The sequence below is a fragment of the Mauremys reevesii genome, linkage group 3 (genome assembly GCF_016161935.1).
Source record: "Mauremys reevesii isolate NIE-2019 linkage group 3, ASM1616193v1, whole genome shotgun sequence".
NCBI lineage: Eukaryota > Metazoa > Chordata > Testudines > Geoemydidae > Mauremys > Mauremys reevesii.
In genome coordinates, this window is record NC_052625.1 from 95,083,722 (window position 1) to 95,104,717 (window position 20,996).

General features: G+C 40.6%; 1 protein-coding gene and 1 long non-coding RNA gene across 3 annotated transcripts in view; one reads left to right on the forward strand and one right to left on the reverse strand.

The window, feature by feature from the left end:
* The window catches only part of SCAF8 (SR-related CTD associated factor 8), a 156,685-nt gene that overhangs the window by 26,224 nt on the left and 109,465 nt on the right, over nucleotides 1-20,996 (reverse strand). The gene's annotated exons all lie outside the window — the stretch shown is intronic.
* On the forward strand, nucleotides 10,501-12,179 carry LOC120399948. The gene is made up of 2 exons (XR_005595414.1): nucleotides 10,501-10,590; nucleotides 11,708-12,179. It is a non-coding gene; the product is annotated as an uncharacterized LOC120399948 (long non-coding RNA).

Here is a 20,996-nt window from a genome sequence, read left to right on the forward strand (position 1 = left end):
TTTTTTTCTTATTTGATTCAAAGCAGTTGGTCACAGAATTGCCATCATGGTTGTTGAAATAGCTACAGGAATCCAACCCCCAGGTTTTCTCTAATCCTCTTTGAAAAACGTCATAGTGCAAAGCAAGTTTCTCTGTATCTCAAAACTGTATTTCAGAAGATTAAAATAGAGCAACATAGTTAATCTATGAAAATAAGAAATCATGACAGTGTATGAAGAAATTCAAATGCAGAACATTTGCCAATTTAAGCAGGGAAAACAAAGTAGAAATCTGAACATTTGGTGCCATTACTGAATTAGAGCACATAGGCAATGACTTCAAGAAAAGGGGGAAGATCATTTCAGTATACTAAGGTGATGTGCACAGCATAACGCTTAAACTGACAGTACCAAACGTTCTTGATCATACTCATGTTTCTGAAGCCAAAAGGGTACCTTTCATTCCTTACACTAAATCATCTGTTTGCGTATCACATATTAGCCAATAATTAAAGCTTTACAAATGTTCTTTCATGCAGGTTTAATGTGGGAGAAGTTAATTCCTGTTGGAAATCTAGGATGTGTTTAAAATAGGGTTGTCAAGCTATTAAAAAAAAAATCTGGATTAATCGCACTGTTAAACAATTTATTTAAATATTTTTGGATGTTTTCTACATTTTCAAATATATTGATTTCAATTACAACCAGGGGCAGCTCCAGGCCCCAGCACGCCAAGCGCGTGCTTGGGGCGGCAAGCTGCGGGGGGCACTCTAATGGAGCCGCGAGGGCGGCAGGCAGGCTGCCTTCGGCAGCTTGCCTGAGGAGGGTCCGCTGGTCCCGCGGCTTTGGCGGACCTCCCACAGGCAAAATGCCTAGAGCCGCCCCTGATTACAACACAGAATACAAAGTGTACAGTGCTCACTTTATATTTATTTTTGATTACAAGTATTTGCACTGCAAAAAACAAAAGAAATCGTATTTTTCAGTTCACCTAATACAAGTACTGTAGTGCAATCTCTTTATCATGGAAGTTGAATTTACAAATGCAGAATTATGTTAAAAAAACTGCATTCAAAAATAAAACATTGTAAAATTTTAGCGCCTGCAAGTCCACTCAGTCCTACTTCTTGTTCAGCCAGTCACTCAGATAAACAAACGTATTTGTATTTGCAGGAGATAATGCTGCCCGCTTCTTGTTTACGTCACCTGAAAGTGAGAACAGGTGTTCTCATGGCACTGCTGTAGCCAGCATTGCAAGATATTTATGTTCCAGATGTGTTAGATTCATATGTCCCTTCATGCTTCAACCACCATTCCAGGGGACATGTGGCCATGCTGATGACAAGTTCTGCTCGATAACAATCCAAAGCAGTGTGGACCAATGCATGTTAATTTTCATTATCTGAGTCAGATGCCACCAGAAGGTTGATTTTCTTTTTTGCTGGTTTGGGTTCTGTAAGTTTCTACATCGGAGTGTTGCTCTTTTAAGACTTCTGAAAACAAGCATCAAGACTTCTGAAAACGTGCATCAACATGAATGATAAAAACGTGCATCAAAACAGGTATCAAGCGGAGTGCCCCGAGGTCAGTCCTGGGGCCGATTTTGTTCAACATTTTTATTAATGATCTGGATGATGGGATGAATTGCACCCTCAGCAAGTTCACAGATGACACTAAGCTGGGGGGAGAGGTAGATACGCTGGAGGTTAGGGATAGGGTCCAGAATGACCTCGACAAATCGGAGCATTGGGCCAAAAGAAATCTGATGAGGTTCAACAAGGACAAGTGCAGAGTCCTTCACTTCGGAAGGAAGAATCCCATGCACCGCTATAGGCTGGGGACTGACTGGCTAAGCAGCAGTTCTGCAGAAAAGGACCTGGGGATTACAGTGGACGAGAAGCTGGATATGAGTCAGCAGTGTGCCCTTGTTGCCAAGAAGGCCAACAGCAAATTGGGCTGTATTAGCCAACAGATCGAGGGAAGTGATTATTCTCCTCTATTCGGCACTGGTGAGGCCACAACTGGAGTATTGTGTCCAGTTTTGGTCCCCCTGCTACAGAAGGGATGTGGATAAATTGGAGAGAGTCCAGCGGAGGGCAACAAAAATGATTAGGGGGTTGGGGTATATGAATTATGAGAAGCTGAGGGAACTGGGATTGTTTAGCCTGTAGAAGAGTGAGGGGGGATTTGATAGCAGCCTTCAACTACCTGAAGGGGGGTTCAAAGAGGATGGAGCTAGGCTGTTCTCAGTGGTGGCAGATGACAGAACAAGAAGCAATGGTCTCAAGTTGAAGTGGTGGAGGTCTAGGTTGGATATTAGGAAACACTATTTCACTAGGAGGATGGTGAAGCACTGGAATGGGATACCTAGGGAGGCGGTGGAATCTCCATCCTTAAGAGGTTTTTAAGGCCTAATTTGAAACACCTGACTGGGATAATTTAGTTGGTGTTGGTCCTGCTTTGAGCAAGGGGTTGGACTAGATCGCCTCCTGAGGTTTCTTCCAACCCTAATATTCCATGATTCTATGATCCACACCTTGTCCCTCTCTGATTTTTGGAAGGTACTTCAAATTCTTAAATCTTGGGTCGAGTGCTGTAGCTGTCTTTAGAAATCTCACAATGGTACCTTCTTTGCGTTTAATCAAATTTGTAGTGAAAGTGTTCTTAAAATGAACATGTGCTGGGTTATCATCCGAGACTGCTGTAACAAATATATATGGCAGAATGTGGGTAAAACAGAGCAGGGGATATACAATTCTCCTCCAAGGAGTTCAATCACAAATTTAATTAACTTTTTTTTTTAACAAGCATCATCAGCATGGAAGCATGTTCTCTGGAATGGTGGCCGAAGCATGAAGGGGCATATGAATGTTTAGCATATCTGGCACGTAAATACCTTGCAATGCCGGCTACAAAAGTGCCATGCGAACGCCTGTTCTCACTCTCTGTTGACATTGTAAATAAGAAGTGGGCAGCATTATCTCCTGTAATGTAAACAAACGTGTTTGTCTTAGTGCTTGGCTGAACAAGAAGTAGGACTGAGTGGACTTGTAGGCTCTGAAGATTTACATGTTTTGTTTCTGAGGGCAGTTATGCAACAACAAAAAAAATCAACATTTGTAAATTGCACTTTCACAATAAAGAGATTGCACTACAGTACTTGCATGAGGTCACATGAAAAATAGTATTTCTTTTATCGTCTTTACATTGCAAATATTTGTAATAAAAAATATACACTTTGATTTGAATTACAATATATTTGAAAATGTAGAAAAACATCCAAAACATTTCATACATTTCAATTGGTATTCTACTGTTTAACAGTGCGATTAAACCTATGATTAATTTTTTAATTGCGATTAATTTTTTGAGTTAATTGTGTGAATTAACTGCGATTAATCAACAGCCCTAGTTTAAAAATATATTTCACTCTAGTTTCTGAATTGTTACTATTGGCTATAGAAAGGTAAGTAGTGTTTTACTAGATGCAGCTATTCAGAGCGGAGGATGATTAAATCTTTGAAAGCAAATCAGAATATACTTGAACTCCTGTGTCAAGATAATGCTAACTTTGTGCACATCTGAGATTAGAATCAATGCCTTATCAACATGAGTATTCTGAAAGTATTAATTCTAATTATTATCTACTCTAAATATTAATTTAATTATATACAGATCATGGACCTGATCCTACAATGAGCCTGTTCCTGAACCTGCCTAGAGCCCCACTGAAGTTATTGGATTGAACAGGCACAGGGGAATGCTCATGTGGAGAAGCCCATGCTGTTAAAAAGCGTAACAAATTTATACCTCCTAGAAATTGAAGTATTTGATATGTTTTAATTAAAAAGTTTCTTTTCAATTTTCTTCAGAGATGAAAACACCCACTGCCCCTTCAGACACGTTTCATATACATTATAGAATATGTTCTCAAAAGAAGCTTAGCACACCTGTGCTAAACAATAGTTAAATTCAGAGTTCTTAGATTGTAAGACAAATCCTCAAGATACTGAAAAACCAAATTCCTTACTTGATTGTATTTAATTTGATCATTTTTAATCACACTTGTTCTAATTTATAAAATGAGAGGTGTTTGAAGAGGAGGAGAAGTGTAAGTATTATGACAGTGTCCACAGGAAGAAATTCTTGCTTGCTTTGTGATAAAAATTTAAAAAAAATGCAGGGAGGGGGCGAGTGAAATATTATCAATGGAGTTAGGCTGTTTAATCTGATCAGAATCACTATATGGAAATAACTAAACATTTAACAAGTGCCCTTAACACTACATCCCAATCAAATGTCTAAAGTGACAAACTTTATTAAGATTTTATTCTTTAAAGAAACTAGACCCTGATCCTGCAAGACCTATGCATGAGAAGTCACAATTGACTTCAGTGAGTCTTTATGTAACTGGAGCGTTACACATTATCCTATATATAGTAAACAGGAGAAAATAAAATTTCTATTGCTTTGTAGAGCAGGTACCAGCACAACTGGGTTTAAATAGAATATAGAAATAAAGGGGAGTCCAGTAAGGCAATTATGTAAGATCACATTCAAGTACTATTGGGTCTACAATTTGAACTAATTTTAATATGGCAGATGTTATCTGAATTTTGCATATCAATTAAAGAATAGCCACTGGACTGTGAGCAAACAGCAGGCAACCACCACTACTGATGTGGTCCCTAGGCTAAAAATAGCTTGTGCTCCCTCTGCTGGTTCCACAGCAGCAAGTAACCAAGTTTCCCTTATATGTGGAACAATGTTGATAAAGCCGATGCAAAAATTAGGAAATTAAAGTCATCTTAATTGCAAGCTCTATTAAGAATACAAATAAAAAACACTGCCATAAGTGAAAGAGTAAATGTTTGGAGGAACATTTTATTTTCAAGTTTTTAAAGGAATATAATAAACATTTACCAGTTAAAAAAAATTAAGGCAGTGGTTCCTTTTTTAAAAGGTAACCTTTGGAGGTTGCATTCCATAACTAATACAATTTTTTGGCCAGTATTCAACTGCAGCCACTGAATATTTACTGACATTCACAGGCATTTTAACAAATGCTTGTTATGTTAAAATGTATATCTTGTTAGGTTTGGATTTTACCGTTTTGTTATTTTTTAATCAGCTAAACTCATCTTAATGAACAACTTGATTATCAAAGAAAACAACCATGTTACTAACAGGGGAGAAAAGAGGAACTACCAGCTGATTCTAGCAAAGCCTTGCACTAATCTGAAAACTATTTTCATTTTTGATTGCAGTTTCTACTACAAATTGTAGAAACATTCTACTCACATCAGTAAGGCAATCATGATTTAGGCCTTACTACTTTCTCCAAGAACTCTTCTACTTTTGAATATTTTTTGGAACTGACAAATTTTATTTGCATTTACTTTTGTTCCCACCTCACAATAGTTCTTCCCCTGAAACACCAATGATTTAAGGTGTGCAAATTATAAGCCTCTGTGCTACGTAACAGCAATACGTCCAAAACTTTAGCAGGCTTCAAAACTACCAAACATTTAAAGTAAATCTGACAATGCTTAAGTGTGCTTATACTAACCCTCAATGGTATTGTGAAGTACCAATAGCCTTTTACCAACTAAAATTTTGCACCATAACCCGATACAACAGTAGTGAAACACACATACACACAACACGGCTTCTCTTTTGTCCTTCATAAATCCTTTAATTTCACAGTTAATAAACTGCAGAAGTATGCTCCAAAAAGTTCTACTCCTACAGTGGCCTATTGCTTCATTAGCTAAAAACCTATTCTGTTTAAACTGTGTATTCTACTCTGAAATGGTCATAAGTTCTAAAACGATAATACAAATAAAGAGAGACTATAAAGTTAGGTCTCAAATTCATAATGATACTATTTTCTAACCAAAGAAGATAGCTAGTTTTCTTAGGAAAAGTGTAACATACATAAACCTTTTTGCATATGTGGGAGAGGAGGTTCTGCTAACAGATTAAAGGAAAGATAGCTTGATACTAGTCAGCATATTTTAATGATGAAAATGCTCACATCATCATCGGCATCATGTTCCTATTACGCCTCTGGCGTTTAGGACAGTGACAAAGCTCCTCCACTCCTGTCTGCTCAGAGTTCATGTTATAAATCAAAATAAAATTTAGTAATTTGCAGGAAACGTGGCTGAGACCCAAAGATCTCTTTCACTTCCATGAATATCTCAATCCCTAGTTCTAGCAGACTAGTTTTCCTTAATGGAAATCCAGTGGTTTTCCTAATTTTCTTTGTTGTGCTGCCATTGGTTGGATTCTTACCTATGGTTTACTCGTCTCATTCCATTAGTTTTTAGAAACCACAAAGGGGAGAAAATGCAGAAAATACTTTTGCATTAACTTAGTAGCAATTTACAGCATACATTAAGGTCCTTTCTTCTGGGGGCATGTTGAGTATAACAGTAGATAAAACTCGACATCACCTTCATTCGCCTAGGCCTCACCTCAATTTCACATTTAATTGCTTCATGGAGGCAATGGACTGTTGAAGGCTATGTAATATCAGGAGGAACATGCCATATTTCACCTTTCCTTTATATACTGTCCCCCAGCCCTCTTGCTAAGTGATTAAAATATGGTTTTACTCTGAAAAGTGACAATAAAAATGGCACGTTCTTAACAGATCTGCTCACTGTGTGAATTCAGAGTAATACCTGCTGACATAAGTGAAAATAAGAGGGCTTTTGTTTTGTTTTTTTATAGCTCTATACTCATGTTAGGCCTGATAGTAAACAGATATGGGGAAAGTGCTCTGCAGTCTATTCTTTTCTGTACGTCAGCAGATTTGTTTAACTTGAGGCATCAGGGAGGGCCTAATTTGGCCTGCAGAACTTTATTACTGATGGTGATTCATGTGGAAAAAAAGAACCCAACTCAATGTACATATCTCTGGTTGAATTTGTAAGGCTGACAGTTTAAAAAAGTATCTTTTTATTGGTAAACTGAACACATTTTACATGTAGGTCACTGAGAAACAACATACAGGAAAGCTCACAATGCCATTTTTACAGTTGCTTTTGAGAATAGAACTGCAATATAATGGGATTTTGTTTTGAATGTTTAATGTCTCTATATACACTTACACACAATTGTTAAAACTTAGAGCTTAAAACAATATTTGTTTTAACTATTAAATGACTGGATTGCTAAAGACTCTAACATTGTTATTATTTACTATTTGTAATACAAGAGCGCCTAGAATTTCCAACCAAGAAAGGGGCCCGCTTGTGCTAGATACTGTTCAAACACGTAGTAAGAGACAATACTTACCCTGAAGGGCTCACAGTCTAAACACACAAGACATAGGGTGGGAGAAATAAAATCTATTTTACAGATGGGGAGTTCAGGCACACAGAGATTAAATGATGTGCCCAAATTCACACAGTAAGTTAGTGGTACAGAGTCAGAAATTGAATCCAGGTTTCCTAAGTCCCAGTCCAGTGCCTTAACCCAAGACCAATTTACCTTTCTAGTGGATTCTAACATTCTATGAACACTAACATTTGAATACTGTAGTATATATGATGATGCTACATGAAATTTATGCATCACATTTAAGATACAGTTTAGACCTTGAACATTTTTACAGACTCTGACCATCAACAGAAAAGAGAATGTTCTTAATTTTGACATTTGCAGTATAATATTGCAAAAGAAAAAATTAAGTTAGGTAATTCAATTTTAAACTATGAACATATTTTGCTCTGAGAAACTAATGTGAAAGTTCACAATGTGGGAAATATTTCTTGCCACAAAATACTGGAACGTAAAGAGACAAATTATGCTATCAGTTACCCGAGTGTAAACTCAAAATGACTCTATTTACTTGAAAATTATTACTCTGTATTAACACCAACGTAAATTTGAAGTAGAATTCAGCTCAAGGATTTTATTTAAAAATGAGCATCTCTGAGCCGCCTATACACAGCAGCCATCTTGTTGAAAAATAACATTTGTAAAACACTGGATGGACGTTTGGGCATCTAGTTCAGATTATTAGTCAGCTACCTTTCTGATTAAATCAGTATTAATTAGAATGTTTGTTTAAAAATTAAATGTTATGACAGATATTATTAAAAAGAAGGAAAACTGGTTTAACTCAGACTGAGCTTCTCTACAGCCAATATCACAAATGTTGTGCATTTAGGAAAATGGCTACCGCTAGCAGTGGACTCGACTACCAACTGAAATAAATGCCAAATTTCATAGAATTTGTATTCAGAGACGATTCTTGTCAAGCTAAATTTCAACAACCTATACTGAAAATAGTGAGTGCGTTTTCCCCCCCCCCCAAACTGGTTCTATTTTCAATTTGGGACTAAGGGGAAAGGTGGTTAGTGTGACAGACAGTAAAGAAATGTTTGGTTTTTTTAAAAAGACAAGCTGGAAAAAGTTGCTTTAGCATTGGAAGCATTTTTTCATTCTATTTTGCAAACAGAACTAATGTTGGATGATGATTCCAAATGTTGAGTCTCTGGTTGAGAATGGTTCTAAGCCTGGTTCTCTAGACAAAGGAGCACTGCTGTGGTATTGGTCAACTAAACCCGAGGAAACCTGACAGATTCCAGAATGGATGACTAAGCATTGCCCACACTTTCTTGAAATGGTATAGCCTGAAGATAAAGGAGTAGAATGATGCAAATATTTTAAGGCAATTTTTCAGTTTTACACTGTCTTCTGAAAAAAACAAAATGACTGTACATTTAGGCTGAAAACATAGGAACTACCTTCTAGTGATCAGTTGTACGAAACACTTTAGTGCCCTGATCTTTGCACACAATATAAGGAGTTATGCTGAAGAGCGGGACAGCCAATACCAATGGCAGCTGGGTCCAAAAAAAAAAAAGTCTTTTATCTGTCTCCTAGAGGCAGTTCTAATTTCCATCTTATGAGAAACTAACCAGGAACAAGAATGTCAAAAAGAATTCAAAGAACTGTTGAGCGAAGTTGAAGTACATCCAGAAGAGCAGTAAAGATGAGTAGGATGTAACATTCCTATGAAAGCGATCACCAGCCATGGTCAAGAGAGGAATGGCTGTACGAGAAGTGGGGAGAGTATGCTGGCAGCTGGTAAGTTTGTGATGCCCACTTCCCTGTACTTTAGAAGGTCAAAACATTTTAGAAACTCATTCTTGTCCTTTTACCGGAAACTTAGACTCAGGAATGGGAATCCTATTCCAATTGTATCCTCCAGTTTCTAGTTTGTTTAAAAAAATAACTGATTATGCACCAATAGTAGTGCACGTGCCCCACATACTCCAGGGGTGTACAATATTACATGTACCAATACTTTAGCAAGAGCCCAGCGGTAAAAAATATGACTTTGTTTGCTTGTAGCCTTCTTTCTTTCACAGTAATTGGGGCGGGTTGGGGTATTTCTAAAATCTAAAAGTTAGTATCTAGCAATTACCAATTAGGTAAGAATATGTACTTCTGCCAATTAAAAAAAATCCTGCTATTCACAAGTTCCAAGGAGTACATTAACCACTTGTCAATGGAAGTTTAGTACAAAAGATTGCCTCCACTGTGGCAAAAGCAGAGAGGGAAGTTATTTACCTCATTATAACTGGAGTTTTCAAAATGTGTGGTCCCTATCTGTATTCCACTGCAGGTATGCAAGCACTACATGTGCCTGAAACCAGAGAATTCTTGAAAGTAGTGGCTGTTGGTCTATGCTTGCCTCCCTGTTTCGCGCTAAAGGCATAAGGGGCAAGGTAGGACAAAACGACCACCTCTCTAGTTCTTTCTCTACCATGAATCTCATCATGATCTGGGGAAGAAGGGCTGGTATTGGAATACAGATAGGTATCATACATCTTGAAGAACTTGTCTCTGGCCTCTTTCCTCCTTGGGAATTAGAAATGTTTCACATAAAACCCTTTCTCCCTATGTTGAAGATATATCTTCTCTATTGCTCCCCATTGGAGAAGAGATTTTACCTCTGAAAGGAGCATCCCCTTTTGAGAGTGGATTCTGAAAAGGGCTGGGAAAAGAGGGTTTTGGAGGAGGTGAGAACAGAAAATTTAATGGTATAAGCTGCAATGGATGATATCCAGCACCTACTGTCTGTTGTTATTCCCCTCCAAATACTGGTTTGCAGTTCTTGAGCTTCTTGTCAAAAATACCTCATGGTCGGAGTGAAGTTGGGTTGCTGCAGTGGAAGTGGCAGACTGAAGTATCTTGGCCTTTGCATTTTCTGCTGCTTGAGAGATGGCTGGTGATAGAAGTGTTCAAGTAAAGGCCTCCATGTGTCGGGCTATTCATAGTATTTTCTCTTCAGGGCCAGTGTATACATATCCAGGGAGAGTAGGGTTGTCCTGCGGTCTTTCAACGAGTGCAAAGACTCATTCATCTTGTCATTGAAAAGATTAGACTCAAAGGGTAAGTTCTCAGCAGTGTTTTGGACCTCACTGGGAAATCCCAAAGAGTGCAGCTACCATTCCCTTTGCATCACAATTGCTGTTGCCATGGATCTTGATGCCATAACAGCCACATTGACTTCAGATTCTAATGGGGTTCTGGCCACGAGTTTGCCCTTGTCAGTAAAGGCCTGAAATTGAGCCCTGTCCTCCTGAGGTAACTTGTCCTAAAGTCCAGGAACTTAAGAGTAATTCAGAAAATCATATTTGGTGGGAGGGGCCTGAAAGTTTGAGATTCTAAACTGAAGGCTGGGAGATGTAAACATCTTCCTCCCTACGAAGTATAGATGCTTGGCTTCCTTATCTGCAGGGGTGGCACTTGGATGATGGTGTCTGGATCTTTCCATGGCTGCTGGGACCACCAAGGAGTTTGGGGCAGGGTGGATAAACAAGAACTCTGCTCCCTTATCTGGGGCAAAGTACTGCTTTTCTGCCTTCTTGGGGGTTGGGGCACAGGTAGCAATTGTGTGCCATACAGCCCTTGCCTGTTCTAATATGGCTTTATTTACTGGGAGTGCAAACTGACTGGATCCTGTTGGATATCTGGGAGCTTATGTTGAGAGTCCTAGACCTCCTCTGAAGAGATCTGGAGCTTTTTCACCACGCTCTGTAACTGCTCTTGAAATTGCCCATGATCATCTGGGGAGACAGTGCGGCTGGAGCAACTGCCTCATTGGGTGATGAGGATGATACCCTATGTGAGTACCAGTGGATCCAGGTCATTTTCATGCTCTTCTAATGGCTCACTGGAGGTCTGGGTGATGGAGAAAAGGGTGATATGATTCCTTGCTGGATTTCAGATTCCAGGAACTGTATGTAAGTGTCCCATGGGCCCCAATAAGGCCAGTATGGGGGTCAAATGTAGGTAGCAAAGGTCCCTAAGCACTGGGTACCACCAGTCTCAAGGAGGAGGTTCCTGTTTGTGTGGCTGAGGTTGGTTCTAGGAGACTCTCAATCTCATCTGGGCTGATCTCTCTAGATCTACCAGTACCCACATGGGTATCATCCTTATCACCTGATGAGGCAGTTACTCCAGCCTCACCTTCTCCCCAGATGATCAGACACAATTTCCAGAGCTTCTATGAACAGTGGTGAAAGAGCGCCAAATCTCCTCAGAGGAGATCCAAGACATTCAACATAAGCTCCTGGTACATCCGACCCTCCTGATGATGAAAAGGTCAGCTCCAACTCCATCAATGGTGCCATCAGTCCCGCTGTGGGCATACGGAGGGAGGAGTTGGTGTCGTTTGTAACCCTTCCCCTTTCCTTTGTAGGGCTCCTGTCTGGGAGGTGCCGTGAACCTAGATTGCTGCGGGGGGCAAAAGTGCTTCCTGGAAGCTGGTGGCATGTAAAGGCCTAAGGAACGAAGGGTGGCCCTCGAGTTCTTGAGGCTGTGAAGTTTTGCGTCCATCTGCTCCGAAAACAGGGAGATCCCGGACAGACCGCTGAATTTAATGAGGGAGACCAGAGGATTGGAGCCATGAACAATGCCTCATGGTGACTGTAGACGCCATAGTCGCGGCTGCCGAGTTGGCCACATCCAGAGCTGCCTAGAGGGAGGTCCTGGCCACACTCTTGCTCTCCTCCAGAATGGCTGCAAACTCCTGCCTCAACTCCTGTAGAAGGGAGTCATTAAAACTGGACAATAAGTTCCATAGATCAAAATCGTGCCTCCACAGCAAAGCCTATTAGTTAGAGATACATAACTGGGGGCTACCCTTCGAATAAACTTTTTGTCCAAACAGGTCTAGTCTGTTAGCATCTTTATTCTCGAGGGTAGCACTCAACTCTCTTGTTCATTTGCTGCTGACACTACGAGGGACCTTGGGGAGTGGGGGTATGAATAAAAGGTATTCAATCCCACTTGCCAGTACATAGTATTTTTTCTCTGCCCTCTTTGAGGTGGGAGGCAGAGAAGGAGGAGTCTGCCGCAGCATTTTGATGGGTTCCATCACCGCTTTGTTGAGGGGCAAAGCTACTCTGGAGGGAGCAGCTGCAACCAAGATATTGATCAGTCTGTGTTCTGACTCCTTAAGCTCCTCAACCTCCAGACCCAGGTTTGTGGCAACTCTTTTCAGGAGGTCCTGGTGGGCCCTGAAATTGTCCTGAGGCAACAAGTTACTAGGTCCCGCAATCACTTTGTCTGGGGATTATGGGGAGGCTTGTGCGGGAGGGAGGGCTCCTTCCTCTCCGCTTCCACCACATCGACCCTGGTGCTGAACGGGAAGGGCTGGTAGCCTGGAAACCACCAAATATAAATGGTGAAAAGAAGGGCCTAATACCAGAGGGAACCAAGGGTTCCAGTATGGCTACTGCACTGGCCAGTGGATTGCTGGCCAGGTGCCAGCATGAGGGCTGGTACCAAAGTCTGGTGGCATGTAGGCTTCAGATGGTAGGTTCTGGGTGGAGCGAAAGATTCCCCTTCAGACTCCAAAGAGGGTTCTTCTCTTGGGGACCATGGCAGAGCAGTACCTGCTTCTGTCTCCACATGGTGCCAGGGATCTGGGGACCAGCGGCAGGTCGGAGACCGCTGTGTTGGGATCATGGAGGGCTTGCCCCTAGAAGGTACTGAGGTGGGCGGTGCAGGGAAGGAGCTTGATGCTCCCTGCTCGCTCCTGTCTCTGGTCACTGTGGTTGACAGGGGTGGCGGGATTGGGACAGCAGGTCCTTTGCTGCTTGGAAGGCCTCTGAGGTTGAAGGAACCAGCAGACGCTGGCACTGCATCCGCTTCTGGGGGTTGGCAGTGGGTTCCGAACTGGACTCGGCGCTCTAGGTGCAGTCGGCGGCATCATCGGTGGCTCGGGGGAGGACGAATGGCCCAACAAAGGTCTCACTGTGCTGGCCATTCCCCCCTTGTCCCTCTTCTACACCTGAGAGCGCCCTTTATTGGTGTGCTGTTTCTTATGCTTCTTCCTTGGCATGAGCGATTGAGAATGGTGCCAGTTAGAGCACAGTGCCAGAAGAGCACTCCACATGGATGTCAAAGTGCTCAACGCCCATTTGGAGCGGCTCAGCTCTGAGACTGGTCTGATGGCTCCCTCCATGAGAATGGCCTTCAGCTGAATGTCCCTGTTCTTCTTAGTGTGAGGTCTGAAGTCTTTGCAGATCTGGTACTTATCTTTAACATGAGTTTCCCCCAAACAGTTTAGACAGCTAGAGTGCGGGTAACTCACTGGCATCAGCTTGCCACAGGAGGCACACAGCTTGAAGCACAGGGATTAGGGCATGCCCAGCCCTCGGGGCAAAAAGTCCCCTGATGACAAGGACAATTATTTACACTGCTACCACTAAGAACTATATACACTAACTACAATAACTACACAAAATATGAACAAAGAGTCCAAGCCAATGGGAAAGTAGACTTGCTACAAGAAGGATCATTCCAACAACCGTCATGGACGATATGAACAAATTGAGAGGCCGCAGGGCCGGCGAGGCCCATTAGACCAATGCTTATGTGCGCAACTCCAGAGGACACTAGAGCTGGTGCTATGGATACCACTAAGGGAAAAATCTCATGCAACTGTACTTGTGGTGCGCACATACCCAGCATGGAATGGACATGAGCCAGCACTTGAACTGTACCTTGTGAATTCCATATAATTTATATTTTAGAGACACAAAATAAAATGTTACTACTTTTTCCTTCTGGTTTGTGCTGCAGAACTAGTATAGCTTTGGAAAAATTAGATGCTTTCTACTTCAGATTATGAAACTATTATTAAACTAATCACCAAGTGAAAAATCTTTGTTGGTGGTGATGCCTGAGCAAGGACACAACTAGACTTCGAGATACTAGAATGAATATATGCAGGATATGTGCTTGAAAACACTCCTCCCCATTATTTTACATGTAAACTAAAGGCTTGGTAAGGCTCAACAAACATGGAACCCCATAATGCAATTTCTGAACAACATTTTATAAATGCATTTTAAAGAACAATTAAATAACCAAACTGATACAAATGAGTGTGTTAATTCTTAGCATTTCTATAGCTCTTTCCATCCAAGGATCTCAAAACACAAACACTAATGCCTAGCAAGACTCCTGTGAAGTAGGTAATTCCTCTTTTACAGATAGGGAAACTGAGCTTGAGAGGTTTGGAGCCAATGTTCAAAAGTGACCTCCACCTGAGTGCTTCTGTTTTTGGGTGCTCAACTTTGGAATATCCAGGCCTGACTTTTAGAGGCACCAGACACCTACAACTCCTATGGTGATAAGGCCATGTGTGTCTAAATTTGGGCACCCAAAATGGAGATTACCAAAATTAGAGATCGCCTTTGAAAGTTTGGCCCCTAAGCGACGTGCATCAGAGCACACGGGAATTCTATGGCATTGCCAGTACCAGTACTCATGTCTGACTGCCAGTTCTACGCTTTAACCAGAAGATGGATTCTTTAAGCCCTCAGCAATTAAATTATTTGAGGCTGTTACTCCTTCCAGAGCTGAAGTTCCACTTTCACTGAAGTAATAAAATTGTATATTTTAATTAAAGCCCATTACTTCTTGTCCTGTCCTCAGTGTGTAAGTACAATTTATCCTTTCTTCTTTATAACAACCTTTTACGTACTTGAAGGCTGTTACCATGTTTTCCCCTCAGTCTTCTCCAAGCCCAGTTTATTTCAATCTTTCCTCATAGGTCATGTTTCTAGATCTTTAATAATTTTTGTTGCTCTCCTCTGGACTTTCTCCAATTTAGTCACATCTTTCCCAACGTGTGGCATCTAGAACTGGTCACGTACTCCAGGTAAGATATTATCAGTGCTGAATAAGGTGGAATAATTATTTATTGCATCTTGCTGACAACATTCCTGATAATACATCCCAGAGTGATGCATCACAGAACTATCTATATCATAGAAATTATCTGTGTAAGGAAAGCAAATGGTGTTGGCCTCTTGTTAGGGGATGAATGAAATTTTGGCATGTGGGGAAACAGTTTGAGACTGAAGGATAAACATCAGCTAATGTGGACATATAAACTCTTGTCTTTACATTCCAACTTTAGCATGCCAATGAGATAAATGTGGCAGCTCACACCTTGCATAGCTGTTGTTTCAGGTGGTCTTCAAACTCTGGCAGACAGCACTATATTGGTTACACTAGGCTCATGTTTTTGAGGTTGTCTTTGCAACCATAAAGGATAGAAAGAATTATTTTTAAACAAAAGCTCAGAAGTTGGAGTACAATTTTGTGGGAGTAAAGGATGAATTTCACTTTTGTGAAATCATGATATCCAAGGACCTCTTGACTCCAACTGGCAAAGTGCACAAGGATGCATTAGAGTTACAGGAAAGCCCTGAGTCTAGTATTTACATACTAGTTTACCAAAAAAATGTCATGTAAGGTTTCTAGCGCAAGCCTGTGTCACACTGGTCAACATAATCTTTGCAAAATGTAAGTGCAGATAAAATGTAAGTAGATAAGTGTGTGTATGTGTATATATAATTTTGTTCTTAGGAACTAATAGTTAATAGCAGGTACCCTGATGCAGCATGCCATAAAACAGGTTCCACCAGAGAGAATGTGGGAGACACTTATCTTCCTAGCAGACCATTATGTATTGTTTGCAGTGTTGTTATAGCCATGTTGGTCCCATTGGAAGACAAGGTAGATGAAGTAATATCTTTTATTGGACCAAATTCTGTTGGTGAGAGAGAGCTTTAGAGCTATGCAGAGTTCTTCTTTAGCTCCTGCATAGCTCAAAAGCTTGTCTCTTTCACCAACAGAAGTTGGTCCAATAAAAGACATTAGCTCTCCCACTTTGTGTCTTTGTGTATTATGCATCTTACAATGGAAGTATATTTGCATTCTGAGTCAAATGCTAATGAAAAGTTTGATGGAACTTCAAAAGAAGAAATTAACAGGAAAAACTGAACAGCGGGGGGAAGGAACCGTGTTTACAGGTAAAGAACAAAGGACTGATCCAGGGGTAGGCAACCTATGGCACGCGTACAGAAAGCGGCACGCGAGCTGATTTTCAGTGGCACTTGCACTGCCCAGGTCCTGGCCACTGGTCCAGGGGGCTCTGCGTTTTAATTTAATTTTAAATGAAGCTTCTTAAACATTTTAAAAACCGTATTTACTTTACATACAACAATAGTTTAGTTATATATCACAGACTTATAGAAAGAGACCTTCTAAAAACGTTAAGATGTATTACTGGCACGCAAAACCTTAAATTAGAATGAATAAATGAAGACACGGCAAACCACTTCTGAAAGGTTGCCAACAACTGGACTAATCTAAGATATCTAGAGGTGCAGAAAGACACACTAGCGTACTTTATGCCACAAGTACTCCTGTTCTTTTTGCGGATACAGACTAACACGGCTGCTACTCTGAAACCGGTCATGCTTTATCTAGAGAGACAAGCTGCCAGCACACACATTCTCAGGGAAGGAAGGTCTCAGTTATCCTGATTGAAAAGCGCTGTGAGAAGGACTTCAGGTAAGCAGTACCATATTAGACACGAGGGCATCTTGATAGTATGTGTAAGCTCTAGAATGCATGATTTTTTTTTAATATGTAACCCTGTTTCCATTAAGCGTACTTGCCAACATTTGAATCTCAGTTGTTAAATAAACTTATGCTTGCTTTCTCTATGAATAAATTTAAATGCTGTGTGTTTATTTGAGCTGTGTGCTCAAGTTAAAATTGATATGCTGGTATGTATTATTCCTTTGGGATTAGCAAATCTCTGAATACTGTGAGTGTCCAGTGAAATAAGGGCTGGATCCTTCAAGGAGATGCTCAGAAGGCTCTGGGGTTGGAGTTTGCTTATAGCTAACTTGCATAAGCCTCAGCACTGGCTAAGAGGAGAGTACTTGTGCTGCCTGTGGCTGGGGTTGTCCGGGACATGATGCCTGGCATGCACAGACAAGGCTCCATCGTGCTAAGAGCTGGTGGTAGTAAGATGGCTCACAACCCTGGCTACCCCCTCAGGAAGCATCACAGTGGCATAGGGATTAGCATCTATACCCAGTTTTCTGGTTAGCTAAGGATCACGCTCCAGGCACATCCATACCAGATATGAAGAGATTCACAGTGAAAAGGTTGGAAATAAAAGGTTTGCAGTTTGTTGTTTTCCATTTGTTTATTTTGGGAAGGGAAACAGAACAAAAGTAGGCCAGCATGAGTAAATCAGAGACATATGCTAAACTTAACAGGCAGTATTTGGAAAGACTGCGTTCAGATTGTGGCTTGAATGCTGGAAGGAGAAATGTGGATGGGATGAGATCTCTAGTTATGGATTTTAAGGAACAGCAAGGAGATAAAAAATGATCCAGCCACAGGGCCTGAGTCCGAGGGAGGTCCAGACTTAGGAAGCCGGCTGGGCCCCAATCTCAGTGAGGCAGCCATAAAGCTTGAACTGGTCATATTAGGGATCCAAAAGCTGGAGCTAGCAGAGAAGGCCAATAGACAGGAAATAGTGAAAGGAGCAGGAGGCCTAGGAAAGTGAGTTGCAAACAGGCAGAGCAAAAACTGGAGGCAGAAAAAGTAAAAGCGGGAGGCAGAGAAGCAACACTAGAAGTGGCCCAAAGAGCAGTGGACCTAGAGAACAAAAAGCACAAAGACCGAGAAACAGAAGCTGAGAAGGAGAGGCAAGAAAAAGAGGAGAGACAGCACACCCTAAGCATACTGGCCTTACAAAAACGGATCCCTGAGACCACAGGTAATGGTCACCAGGGATCACGCAGCTGAGACAAGCTGTGCCTGAAATAGAGACACCGACTGCATTGAAGAATATTTGAACACCTTTAAAAGGATTTGCCATGTACACAGAATCCCTGATGAATACAGAATGATTGTCTTAGTCCCCAAACTAAACACTGCAAAGCTTTACCAAACGATGTAAGAGACATTATGTAACATAATGAATCCAGAGGCATATTGCCTCAAATTTAGAAACCTCAAAACTTGATAGAATGTCACAGGGAACATGTTCATAAAATAAAGGGATTATTTAAGAAAACAGATAAAAAGTAAAGGGGTAGACTATTATAACAAGGTTATAGATATATTTGCTCAGGAGCAGTTCTTTGAAGTCTGCTCTGGGGTTAGAGGTGCTGTGTGGGAAAAAGCCCCCTGTTTCTATAGTGGTGGCAGCAGTAGACTTGTACTTGTTGGAAGGGTGAAAAGGGAGAGGAAGGAACAGACTGGACTTTGACCACTTGCCAATTTTGCTTAGCTGCATAAAAAGCCACGGGCCCAGGCACCAAAAGATAGAAAATTTTGTGCATAATCAACCACGTGTTAAATCCCTTGTAGAGAAACCTATTTTTAGGTTGTACTTATTAAAGTGAGCAATGTAAGTTTTTGGCCAAATTCTTCTCCGTTATAGTGGTGTAAATCTGGAGCAATTCCACTGACTTCAGTAGTTACTGCAGATTTACATCAGACTTTAAGAGCAATATTTGTCTTATTTCACCTTTTTAACTACTTTCTTGAAATAGTCTTCAATATTTGTCTGTATTTTAAACTTCGGTTTTAAAACGTGTTATGTATCAGTACTAAGTATTTCAATCACAAGAAATAAAGATCTAGGACAAAACTTTAAGCCCTGAATGCCAAACTAAAGACAGCTTAACCTATACTTAGACTTCTAAATATGTGGTCTGATTTTCAGAGGTGCTGAGCACTTCAAACCTGAAGTAAACTTTGACAGCCTGAGAAGATCTTTAATATATGTTTCTGGCTTGGAATAAGAAGGGCTGATTATCTGTTACCAAGGAAAGGAATGTGAGGATGGGGGAGGGAAACATGGCACCTTTGCCTTCCCTACACACACAGTGACCAGCCTCAATTGGAAGTTGGGGCACCTACAGGATGCTGTAATTTATGCTTGGCTTTGCGTGGCTGTAGAGGGGACTGTGAGAAGCAGATAATAGCCAGGAGTCAGGATGTTCCCAACATGCTAGGGGATTGGAAGAGTGCCAGTATAGTTATACTCTTAAAAATGATGTCCCGAAATGGAATCGGTCAAACTATGAAGATGAAGAGGAAAGATTATTTTTTGGACAAGGAAAACTTTATATATCACAAATTTACATCTTTTATTTCTTTTAGTTCATTCAAGGCTTTTACTAACTTTTCACAGGGAGAGGGGGGAGAGACAAGGAAAATGACAAAAGGAATTGGGCTGGCATTCTAAAATCCTGTGTGGGGAGGGAGCATTCACTATCCTCAGTAGTGAGCCACAGGAGAAAAAAGGCTGTTTAAGTACACAACTGTTTTGGAGATAGAGATTAACCAGTATATCAGCACGTCACAGGAGAAAATAAGATTTACATCTAGTACCCTGAAGAAAGAACTGGAAGTTTCAGGGTTGCTCCTGCAGAAATGTGCTCTGTTGGCATGGTAGGGCTTGAGCATGACCTTCCAAAATTTCAGGAGGAGAAGTCGTCGTCCAGCTAGGGGATCTTTCTGTGTGGCTCTGCAAGTACAACTGGATGAGGAAATCTTATACTGGCAATTTTTCCAGACATTCTTGGTAAAACTGGACTGCTTTGGCCTATCAATCTTGATATAGTCCCTAAAAGGCAGGGTTGGCTGTACATAAATAACATTATGAAAGTATCTGGGAGAGGTTTTTGGTTTTTTTTATTGTCTCCTTTTATTGCCTGTATACAAAGAGGCAGAAGTCACTCAATGGAAGTAGAACTAATTCTCAATCAACTGTATTTCTGCAAGTTTTGGAGAAGAAACTGAATCACAGAAAACAAATCGGGTGAAACTCCAGCCCCACTAAAGTCAAAGGCAAAACTCCCATTGACTTAAAAGGATTTCACACATTATTCTTAAATTAAAGCCAATAAAACAGCACTGTAATTCTCTAGAAATATAAGGCCAATGAAAAGAAGTAAAATTTTGTGAAGGCAGTTAAATTTCTGCAGAGCTTACTAAACTTCGAAGCTATGTGTAAAGTATAATACAATTTAAATGCGAAGGCACCAAAAATTAAGTGGAGTTGCCTCTGTATTAGGTGTACTTAACACAGCATTTAAAATTCAGACTGGTAGGTTATGTGATTTAGTAAAACCTGCTTGTCCACCTCTTAAGAAATTTTTCTCTCTGAGTAAAAACACTCCCAACTTTTCAATTTGTCATCTGGACAGTGGCTTATATAAATTTGAAGCTACTGATACAATAAATGAATAAAGGTAACAGATCAGACTATCTTCTGCTCAGCACTTGGATTAAAACCCTGAGACTGATCTGGGGACTGAGTAACTAAGAGGGGAAAAAAATTCTGCACGCATTCTTCAGTTCAACAGATTCATCACAAACAAGGTTTTCCTCTTCACTTCCTTACTTGGGACCCTTTCCGAGTTCTGCAATGTATCCATGTATCAGGCATTAAAAGTTATTTATTCTTGCCAAAATGAGTGTATTCTTTCAATTTTGTTACAGAACTAGATGAGATGGCATTGTATCTTAAATACTTATTCTCAGAAACTTATAACTTAACCAAAGAATTACATTTTGAGCTGAAATTTGTTTTCAGCATAGCGATTTGTTTTCAAAAAATGTTTCAAGACAAATCTGTTCAGACATTTGAA